Source organism: Suncus etruscus, chromosome 4 (assembly GCF_024139225.1).
Source record: "Suncus etruscus isolate mSunEtr1 chromosome 4, mSunEtr1.pri.cur, whole genome shotgun sequence".
NCBI classification, from domain to species: domain Eukaryota; kingdom Metazoa; phylum Chordata; class Mammalia; order Eulipotyphla; family Soricidae; genus Suncus; species Suncus etruscus.
Window position 1 is genome coordinate 84,757,189 of NC_064851.1, and position 12,059 is coordinate 84,769,247.

Here is a 12,059-nt window from a genome sequence, read left to right on the forward strand (position 1 = left end):
TTATAAAACTTCTGTTTATAGCCCCTGGATATCTCAATGCTGCTGATCTGAGAAACACTACTTCACTGAGTCTCAATATCGATCATCTAGGTTCTAACAGCTGTGTCAGATATTTTCAGGGGTGCTTGAGAGGGCAAAAATTCATAGTTATTCTCTTCTAGGTGCTTCATTTTGTAGAAAGTTGATTAACAAATCAACACATTAGCTTCCTCATCTATAATGTAAGGGAAAAAAGCATAATAATAATGGTTTAAAGCTTTTTTTTAATTTATTTAAGCACCGTGGTTATAAATCTATTCATTGTTGGATTTCAGTCATACAGTATAGATCATTCTTCACCAGCACACTCTCAATTTCTAGATTGAAGCTTAATTTGAAGCTCAATTGAGAAGCTCAATTCTAGAAGGTCAACTTCTAGATTTTTAAGGAATGGACTTAATGTTTTACAAAATGGCTGGACTCATCTGCATTCCCACTAGATTTGCATTTCCATGTTTCATTTTCCTTCCCACTTTCCACCACCATATATTTCTTTACTCAAGGGCAGGCAAATTGCATCTCTGGTTCTCTCTCCTTTTTGATACTGTTTTTGCTCTATTATTAAAGGAGGGGTAACTTTCCTATTAGTTTCTACACTTCAGGCATCTTGTTCTTGTCAAGAGGGATGAGTTCCATCTATCATTGTTCTAATGGACCATCTCTACACTATCTGTACTTACCACTCTTTGTGATGAGCTTTCTACCCTGGGCTGAACCTCCTGACATTTGTCTCTACTGTCTCTGGTTTTTATTACGATACTATCTCTTGCTTTTCTTATATCCTACAAATGAGTGAGATTATTTTATGTCTATCCCTTTTGCTCTAGTTTATTTTACTCAGGATAATTGCATTCCATGTCTAACCATGTATGAGCAAATTTTATGACTTCATTTTCATTTGCATAGTATTCCACTGTGTAGATGTACTATGTTTCTTTAGCCACTCATCTATATTTGGGCATAAATTCTGTATGTCTAGATACTGACTATTATAAACAGAGGTATCTAGATGTCCCATCCAGCAGGACACTTTCACGTGGGTATTTCTCGGGGGTACATGAGAGTCCAGACAAACACACACACAGAAAATAACAGACACAGAGACAGAAAGAAGCTGGAAGAAGGATTCCCTTTAATGAAGCAAGAGGTTCAGTTTAAATACATTCTTTAAGTGCAGGCTTATCTTTTGCTGGCAGGATTCTGCACATACACATGCAGATATGGCATTGATACATTGAACAGAGAGAAATACCTAGATCACAGGGCCCATTGCGAGTAGATCGGAGTGTACAGATAAAGGAAACTTCAGATAAATTAGACTCAGTTTCCCAGGGTTGAAATTCTATGTTCTCATTGTCTCTATTCAAGCTTTAAATGGTTACATTTACTTCTCAAGGCTCCCTATTTTTAACAAAGTTCTCTGCTTGTTACAAGGGCACCCGGTATCCAGAGGCCATTTTTGTATTGAGTTCCTGGGGCCTATCTTTAGGAGTGGTATTGCTGCTAGGTTATCGGAAAGCTCAATTTATAGATTTTTAAAGATTGATACTATCCTCAGCAGCGACCTTTCAGTGTGCTTTTTCATTTAGCCTACCAAGTTTTTCAGTCTTGTTATTACAGTTTTAAGTTTTCTCATTTACGATTTCATATCTTTTTGGGTCTTGGTTATGATTCTTCAGTTTGTTACATGCTTTCTTTGTGTTCTTTGAGCATCCTCTCTATTTCTTCTTTGAAGTCCTTATAAGAGAGGCTGGTTGGTAATTTTTTGGTCACTAGAGCTACTATCCTCATTCTAAACATGGTGGAGAACTGTCTTGTTTCCCCATTGTTATGCTTGCAGTATGGTTTTTCTAGTCCTGTGCTGATTGATTAGGAGAAGTGCATGGCAACTATGCTATGCCTCATAGCTGCACTCCTCTGTCTCTTTCTCTCAGATTGGGGCCAGCTCCCATGGTCCGTGATGGGGTTGTATGCTTAGGCAAATGGCAGGGTCCTTTCTCAGCTCTTCTGGTTGGTGATGCAATAGTAATCTAAAATGTTATGCCTAGAGTTATACCACTAGAGTAAAGAACTTGTTGACTTTTATGGAAAAGGCATCCAAGAAAGAGGGAGATATAAAAATGAAAGTGGTTAAAGTGCCATTTCAGAATAGCCTATTAGAACAGGATCCCCAATGTCTAAATTAGGATATTTTATATTATCTAGAGGAGAAAAGGCTAATGTAACATGAGAATCAATAAGAAACTATAGTTAATCAGTTGGCAACTGTCTTAGAAATTTCTTTCTCTTAAAAGTTGAGAACAAATGTATAAATATCTTATCTATAATTCAAACTTTTCAAAATTTCCAAATAAACCTATATCCTCTAGCCTCTTTTCTTTTAATGTGTATTATGATAATTGAATTATCTTATTTTGAAATTATTAATGTTGTGTAGCCCTTATAATTTTTGAATAACTAGTTTTTATTTGTTGTTTCATAGTAAAAATAAAATTGCCATTTGTATTTCTTCTTTGTCAAAGTGTCTGTTCATTTCTTCTCCCCATTTTTTGATGGGATTAGATGTTTTTTTCTTGTAAAGTTCTGTCAGTGCCTTGTATATTTTGGAGATTAGCCCCTTATCTGATGGGTATTGGGTGAATAGTTTCTCCCACTCAGTGGGTGGCTCTTGTATCCTGGGCACTATTTCCTTTGAGGTGCAGAAACTTCTCAGCTTAATATATTCCCATCTGTTAATCTCTGCTTTCACTTGCTTGGAGAGTGCAGTTTCCTCCTTGAAGATGCCTGTAATGTCCTGGAGTGTCTTGCCTATGTGCTGTTCTATATATCTTATGGTTTTGGGGCTGATATCGAGGTCTTTAATCCATTTGGATTTTACCTTCGTGCATGATGATAGCTGGGGGTCTACGTTCAATTTTTTGCAAGCGGCTATCCAATTGTGCCAACACCACTTGTTGAAGAGGCTTTCCCTGCTCCATTTAGGGTTTCCTGCTCCTTTATCAAAGATTAGTTGGTTGTATGTCTGGGGAACATTTTCTGAGTATTCAAGTCTATTCCACTGGTCTGAGGGCCTGTCCTTATTCCAATACCATGCAGCTCTTTTCACTTTTCTGTCTGGAAATTATTATTGCAAGAATGTCTTTCATTTCTCTTAAAACCAATAGATGAGTGAGACCATTCTGCGTTTTTCTCTCTCTCTCTGACTTATTTCACTCAGCATAATAGATTCCGTATACATCCATGTATAGGAAAATTTCATGACTTCATCTCTCCTGACAGCTGCATAATATTCCATTGTGTATATGTACCACAGTTTCTTTAGCCATTCATCTGTTGAAGGGCATCTTGGTTGTTTCCAGAGTCTTGCTATGGTAAATAGTGCTGCAATGAATATAGGTGTAAGGAAGGGGTTTTTGTACTGTGATTTTGTGTTCCTAGGGTATATTCCTAGGAGTGGTATAGCTGGATCATATGGGAGCTCGATTTCCAGTTTTTGAAGGAATCTCCATATCGCTTTCCATAAAGGTTGAACTAGACGGCATTCCCACCAGCAGTGGATAAGAGTTCCTTTCTCTCCACATCCCCGCCAACACTGTTTGTTCTCATTCTTTGTGATGTGTGCCATTCTCTGTGGTGTGAGGTGGTATCTCATCGTTGTTTTGATTTGCATCTCCCTGATGATTAGTGATGTGGACATTCTTGCAATAATAATTTCCAGACAGAAAAGTGAAAAGAGCTGGATGTTCCAGCTCACCATAGGAAGCTCACCACAAAGAGTGATGAGTTTATTTAGAGAAATAACTACATTTTGAACTTTCCTTATAATGAGAATGTATGAGGGAAATGGAGAGCCTGTTTAGAGTACAGGCGGGGGTTGGGTGGGTAGGAGGGAGACTTGGACATTGGTGATGGGAATGTTGCACTGGTGATGGGTGGTGTTCTTTACATGACTGAAACCCAAAAACAATCATGTATGTAATCAAGGTGTTTAAATAAAAAAAAATAAAACTAGTGGCACTACAAAAAAAAAATAAATAAATAATTATCATTAATAAAGCAGAATTTATCTAACCAGAAAAAAAAAAATAAATAAAATTGCCCTCAGATATTAATTTGTGTCAGCTAATCCTGTGGTGTAAATAAAGAAAACAAGTATACATTTTCTTAGACAAGTTAATAAACTACCACCTACAGCAAAACCTGCTGTTAAGCCCAAATAAGGAAATACAAGGAAATTTCATGTAACAATCAAATACAAATTTAAGATGAAGGAAAATTTAGAAGACATTTTCCTGAAGAGTTAGTCATGAGATACATCAATCAAAATATACAGTCCATAAAATGGAGAGGAGGAGCCAAGACATGACAAAATGAGAGAACATACTATTTGGAGAAACTGCCAGGATGAACATGTTAAGTGAAATGTACAAGAATTTTGTGAGAAGAGAAATGAAAGAAATCAGCAGGCACCAATTCTTGCAGACCCAAAAGCTTCATGGAAGGAGCTATTGTGCCCATGTGGAAAGGAGAATTTATTGATAAAAACAAAGACAGTGAAGTGATATGATTTGGTTTTAGATATAAAAAAAAGTTCTCACAGACAGAAAAGACACATTTACACCATTATTCCTTGAAGATTTAGCAGAATATCTGGAATATAGATTTAATTCTTGTATCAATTGGTAAATGAATAGATAATGAAGGTTTCCCACATATGCATAATGGAACAGTATGTAGGTGCATGGAAAGATTAAGTCAATTAGCTGGACAGGACAGAATATTTCATGTTAAGTGCAGTAATTCAGAAGAAAAAAAGAAATTTTGAATGACTTCACTTATCCATAGTATAAATAATAATAGAACAAAGGAATGCAAAATATCAATAGGGGTGTAAAAGATGATCCTGGACCTAATGTTATAGTTGTCAGGACACTAAATGAAAGAAATTGAGAGATTAAGTAAGAGGTAACAGGTTAAGGGTTTAGGGTAAAATGGATGGATGTAAGGTGTGATATATACATATATCTCAACTACATTGTCAACAGCACTTTAAACATAAGACCCAAACTACAATACCTAAATTTAAAAATTTGCACATCAAGGTGGCAGGCTTGCCTTTGTTGGGGTGGGGGGGTAACCTGGGATTTTGGTGGAGAAAAGTTGACACTAGTGGTAATATTAGTGTTCTAACATTATAAACCTACTACTACTAATAACTTTGAAATTCCTGGTGCCTTAATAGAAATAAAATAAAATTTAAAAATTAAATAATTATTATTTTAGAAAAATCACTGATTGAACTGGAGCAAAGATATGCAATTTGATTACAAAGGCTTATTTTTTGCTATATATGGAGAGACAATTCAAATCAGTGAGAGCATAAATTGAAGTAGAAATTACAGATTATATTTGTTTTTGTTTACTAGTTGAGAGAGAAGTATATATTGAAGTTAAGAAGAAAAATGTAATGAAGAGATTGAAGCCATATGGAAGAAAGAAAATAAAACATTTGTAAATGTTTAAAGAAAGAATTCACAGGGCTGCAAGAGAAATGGAATGTGGTATAGAATACAGATCTCAGGAGAGACAGAGGACAGAAATTAAAAAAAAAATCTAAAGTAAGAAGAAAATATATTTAACTAAAATAATGGGCAAGGAACAAAAATTTATTTGATGAATGTAACATAGAGTCAGACCTTAATTTAGCAAAAGAAAAAGGGTATTAAAACACCTTGTCAATTCATATGGGATTTAAGTTTTGAATTTATGTTTCAATATATGTTGTAAACATTTCCATGGGATTATTATGTTACTGATCCTACCCTGATAGGTGATTGTGCCCTACCCTAGGGTGTGACCTGGCATTCTGCTCCCACCCTAGGCTGGTACCTGATTCTGCTCCCACCCTAGGGTGGTACCTGATTCTGATGTATAAAATCAAGGGTCTGTGGAAGAAGGGAAGGGCTTTTGTCGAGGACTGATTTTGGGGCTTTTGGCTTCAGCCATGTCTACAGAATAAAGTTGATATCTTCTGAAGCCTGACTGTTAGCTTTATACCCGCCGCATTCACCTCAGAACAGCCAGCTGAACGGGGTGACAGACGCATGCGCTGAGCTGGAGGAGAAGGACCTCATCCTCCATCCCTCCATCAGTCAGCCCCATCAAGGGCTGATTTGCAACAAATATATACTGAATATGTGAAAAATCTAGTTAGAATAAACATATTTGCTACAGTCAGTATAACTTCTCTACAAACAAAAATGCTTCCTTCAGTTTGTAAAGTATTCTACAAAATATTGAGCCTTTCTTAAGAATTCCTATTGATTTTATTTTTAAAACGTAGTAATAGATATGGTCCTAAAAGATTTTTGTTCTGATGAGCAGATATAAGTTTAAAGCTTACCTAAAACAAATTTGTTCAGATATTTTATTGGAAACATAAAAGAACAATTTTCTTTTTTTTTTTTTTTTTTTTTTAGAGTGTACAGGATAGAAAAGGATATTTATTTATTTATTTATTTTTTTTAATGCATAATTTTTTTTTATTTAAACACCTTGATTACATACATGATTGTGTTTGGGTTTCAGTCATAAAAGGAACACCACCCATCACCAGTGCAACATTCCCATCACCCAAGTCCCAAATCTCCCTCCTCCCCACCCAACCCCCGCCTGTACCCTAAACAGGCTCTACATTTCCCTCATACATTCTCAATATTAGGACAGTTCAAAATGTAGTTATTTCTCTAACTAAACTCATCACTCTTTGTGGTGAGCTTCCTGAGGTGAGCTGGAACTTCCAGCTCTTTTCTCTTTTGTGTCTGAAAATTATTATTACCAGGGTGTAAAAGAACAATTTTCAATGAAACTTTCAATATTTTCTGATATTATTATTCACTTGAGAATTCTCTGGGCCTTCTAAAGGCATTGGGAATAGTTCATCTAAGCACAGCAGATGTGAACAGGTGGTACATTTATTATGTGGTCTGAAAAAATCTAGAAAGACTCCAAATTCACTCTCCTATTCAGCTTTTCAGTGTCTGAAATTTTATTCTGAGAATTTTTTAATTTTTATATTTTTTTTCTGAGATTTATTTATTTATTTATTTATTTATTGTGGATTTTGGGTCACATCCGGCAGTGCTCAGGGGTTACTCCTGGCTCCATGCTCAGAAATTGCTCCTGGCAGGCATGGGGGACCATATGGGATGCCGGAATTCGAACCCATGACCTTCTGCATGAAAGGCAAACGCCTTACCTCCATGCTATCTCTCCAGCCCCTTTCTGAGAATTTTTTAACTAAGTATTTTTCAGTCCTTGCTGACTCGAAATCCAGATATCTTTCAATGTGGTTAAGACCTGTATTAAGTACAAAAGTTTGATAATTATTAAAACAAATCATGGGACTTAAACAAATTTAAATATTCAAACTGTCTCTATCTCATCTTAATCAATTTAGATGCCTTGTCCCAAAATCACATGGCAGCTGCAAAATTAGGTTAAATTATATCCATTTTAATGATTTTTAGTTAGTAATGTCTTGTTTTCCTCTAAGAGCCAGGAATTAAGTTTTGCAGAGTCTGCACTTCATGAGAAAACAGGAGGGCAAGTATAGAAAAAGACATAAATAAGAGAGGATTGGTTCATAGCAGTTAGGGGGGTATGGGGCTGACAGCCACTGATGGCGAAAGTATAGAGATAATAAATGTTAAATATCATGCATGTCTTTAACTCTATTATTAGTAGTTGTAATTGAGGTAAATAAAGAGAAATAGTGAGAGGTAAATTTGGTATAAATAATTTCAAGGCTCTATTTCATTTCTCCTAAATAAATTTTGGCATTTTACCTTATTTCAAAAGGCATAAGCTATATTCTTTGACAAGTTCATTTTTTTTTTTAATGTGAGTCTCTTAACAGGAAATGTTTTTTGTGCTATCGAGATGCAGTACTAAATAATAGACCTGGGTCATGTTAGTCAACTGTTCTCCAGTACTTTCTCTCTCTGGCTGTATTCTTTAATTAGAGAATCAGCATTTGGAAATCATACTCTCTGAAAGGCCCTGATATAATTAAGTGTCCAAGAAAGCTTCAGTTTTTTCCTTACCCATTTAAGATTTAAAGTGCCATTTTTGTACTTCGAAAAAAATTCATTCATCAGTAGTATCAATGCTTTTCATGCTGTGAAATTTGACTCTCCTGATACTTGAACAAATAATGGGCATGCAGTGCTGACCTAATTTCTACTCAAAAATCGCATAATATATGCCAATAATCAGATTAAACTGCATTGACTCCATTCTAAATTCTGAAAGATCTACAAACATTAAATGCATCCCATTTAACCATGTCACATTTAATGACTTTTTAGTGTTAGGAAAAGCTTGTTTATTAATGTTTTTTAAATCTTTCTCAATTTCTCTCTTAAAAAAGTATGTCAGTGCTTAGTAAACAAGTCAACAGCAGGTACACATACAGTGTATTTAAAAAGATTGGTTGGGATGGATTCCCACCACCAATGTTGTCAATGTCACTATGTACCTAAAAATTACTGTGAAATATTTGTAATCCACTTTGGTTACAATAAAAATAAAAAAAAAAGATTCTTTGGGATTGGAGAGATAATATAGCAGGTAAAGTGTTTGCAGCTCACAAGGGTTCATTTTCTGAAACTCCATATGGTCCCCTGAACCCCTTGAGGAGTGAATCTCTGAGTACAGAATCAGGAGCAATCCTAAGTACTTTCAGGTACTCGTATACCCCTATAAAGAAAAGATAAGTTGTTTCCAAACTCAAGGACTGACATCTAAAGAGTAACTACTGACACTTTAGAATACTTACTCACTTCAAAACATTTCTAGATTTTTATAAAATTGTATGCATACATTTACAAATTCTGTTTGTAAATACATTTTTTATGTGACTTTTTTTTGGTTTTTGCATGCTTTTGTGTTTTATCTATTTGGTTGTTGTTGATTTTGTTTTTTATGGGTTTTCTTGGTTTATTTATTTTTTGTTATGATTTTCTTCTTTTTTTTTCCCTTTCTTCATTTTAAATCTATATTTATACCTCCCAGGCGGATTCCTCCCAGTATTTTTGTCTGTTGGGTTATGTTTTTATATTTTTGTTTTTGTTTTATTATTTTTTTATCTTCTTCTTTCCCATTTTTATTTTTTTCAAACAGAGCCACATAATTTGAATTATCTTGTTCTACCTCATAAAATGTGGGGGAGAAATCGACGGTACCAGAATCAAACAGTCATATGAAAATTGAGTAGAAATAAAAAAAATGATCAGACTTAAACACCAATACCAAAGTCAATGACAACAGAATAGATATCTAATTTTCAACAAGCTATACACAAAGGGAACCAGTTATACTAACAGTCTGGGGGGGGCAAAGGAGGAGGATGCTGCGAACAGGGTTGGAGGGAAGATCACACTAGTGGTGGGAAAAACCCTTATTCAATGTCACTATGTACTTTAAATATTACTGTGAAAGACTTGTAATTCATGTTGATCACAATAAAATTATTAAAAAATAGTATTGGAATCCTTCTGATTCAACATAAAAACCCGTATTATTTAAATGAATATGTGTAGCATGATTTAGTTAGGCAATTATTGATGAAAAGTTAGGTTGTTTTCAAATTTTTTGCTATCACAGTTTATGGGATCATTACATCTGTCCAAAATCTGCCACAATCATATCCCAGTAACCTGTCTTACAGTTTCTGGGAATCTCCCTGGCACTTAAAATATGCTCTACACAGTTTCCTTCTACTGATATCACTCTGAATCTGACACTAATAGCTTTTATTTATTTATTTATTTATTTATTTATTTATTTACTTATTTATTTTTGGTTTTTGGGTCATACCCAGGGGCGCTCAGGGCTTACTCTTAGCTTTGTGCTCAGAAATCACTCCTGGCAGGCACTGGGAACCATATGGGATGCCTGGATTCGGACCACCAGTCCTTCCTAGATTGGCGGCATGCAAGGCCTCTTTGCTATCTCTCTGACCCCAAGATTTTATGTTAATATGTGTAAAACTTAATTACTTAGTAGTTAAAGCCACTGAGAATGGAATTAGATATTAAATTTATGTATTCTCATTTCCTTAATGAAAATACAACATAAACACAAATATAAATATGGAAAACACACAGATAATACTATTTATAGGTTGATTTTTGTTTCCAATTGATTTATGATCTCTGTAAAGTTCCCATATTTGGAGGCATTTTTGGTTGTCACAGTTTGGGGTTGATTGTAGGATCAGAGTGTCACTGTCATCTATTTTGTAGATGTCAGGGTTCCTGCTGAGCACTGCATCCTAAAAGGCACAGGATAGCCTCCACAATAAAATATCCAGCCCCAAATGTCAATAGTGCTTTGGATGAGAAAACCTAAACTATCTAATGCATGAAGAGAGCCAATCTGTGGAAAGATAATGACACATAAGTCCTTACTTTGGTTCACATGCAATCTCATTTCATAAAATCAGAAACCTGTGTAATGACAACTGAATGAGCTTAGAGAATATGTAGCTAAGAAGCTTTTTAAACTAGCAAGATAATTTAGATTTAATGAGCCCTACTACCTTCATAAATATCTCTCCCAAAACTTTATTTTAGGATATAAATTGAATTATGAACCTCATCTGCTTAGAACTTTTTTTTTTTGATAGCTCTATAGAAAAATGTGTTGCCCTTACAGGGATCATAATGTTCTGCATCATCTGGTATTGGGTTATTCACTAACCTTCTCTTAAAGATCTTTTGTTTGGTAGTCTCACCAGATTAGTCTCTTACTCCTTAAATGCATACAATTTGTTACTGCTTGGAATCTCTGTATACTAATCTTTTTCTCTTCTTAACACATGCCTTTCTATTTGCATGATCTAACCTTATATCTACTTTTCCATAATTCAAATTTTGGTGTATATGTGCATATTTGACTGAATCTCTTCTCTATAGTGGCTTCCACCTGTTTTTCTCTAAATTTTGAAATCTCATCATGTTTATGAACATATATTTTCTGTTTTTGAGTTAATGTTTGCTTCACCCAAGGCTCTTAAGTCATCATTGATAATGGTATTTCCTCCATAACTTATCAAGTATAATCCAATTTTTTAACATATTTACTAAGATGACAAATGTATTTCCTATTTTAAATACAACAAATAATGTGTGTTCTACTAAACAACAATTTTAATAGCATAATATTGTTAACTAATAAAGACTATATAGTCTGGTGATGCACTTAGTGTTAAACACTTAACAGAATATATATGCTCAATACAATAGTTTCTCAGTAAATATTTGTTAAATTAATGAGAGACTAATTTTTAACATCTGTAGAAAGATGTTATCTATAATTTTTCCTTTTTAAATCTTAATGTTCCAGATATAATCACAATATACCAGTGCCCTAAAACATAATTTTATCTGTAGGTAAATAAAATGTTGCTCTATCGTGCTTGCTTCGGCAGCACATATACTAAAATTGGAATGATACAGAGAAGATTAGCATGGCCCCTGCGCAAGGATGACACGCAAATTCGTGAAGCGTTCCATATTTTAAAAAAAAATAAATAAATAAAATGTTGCTCTATCAGTGGTCCTCAAACTATGGCCCGCGGGCCACATATTGTATTTGTATCTGTTTTGTTTCTTCATTGCAAAATATGATATATGCAGTGTGCATAAGAATTCGTTCATAAGTTTTGTTTTTACTATAGTCAGACCCTCCAATGGTCTGAGGGACAGTGAACTAGCCCCCTGTTTAAAAAGTTTGAGGACCCCTGCTTGAATATCCCTATTGAAAAACATCCTTTCTCTGAAGAAGAAGATAAAATTGTTTCTGGAACATTTGTTCAAGTAACACATGTACTTGATGCATTTGGGGGACTACCTTGGGATGTAATTTTATCTACCCATATGTAACATTTCTCTATAAAATAACAATAAAGGGCATGAGTGTTATTTCACAAAATTTAAAATTAAAATGTCAAAGTA

General features: G+C 34.5%; 1 non-coding gene across 1 annotated transcript; it reads left to right on the plus strand.

The window, feature by feature from the left end:
• Nucleotides 1-11,517: 11,517 nt before the first annotated feature.
• On the plus strand, nt 11,518-11,624 carry LOC126008272 (U6 spliceosomal RNA). The gene has a single exon (XR_007495611.1). It is a non-coding gene; the product is annotated as a U6 spliceosomal RNA (small nuclear RNA).
• The last annotated feature ends 435 nt before the right edge of the window (nt 11,625-12,059 follow it).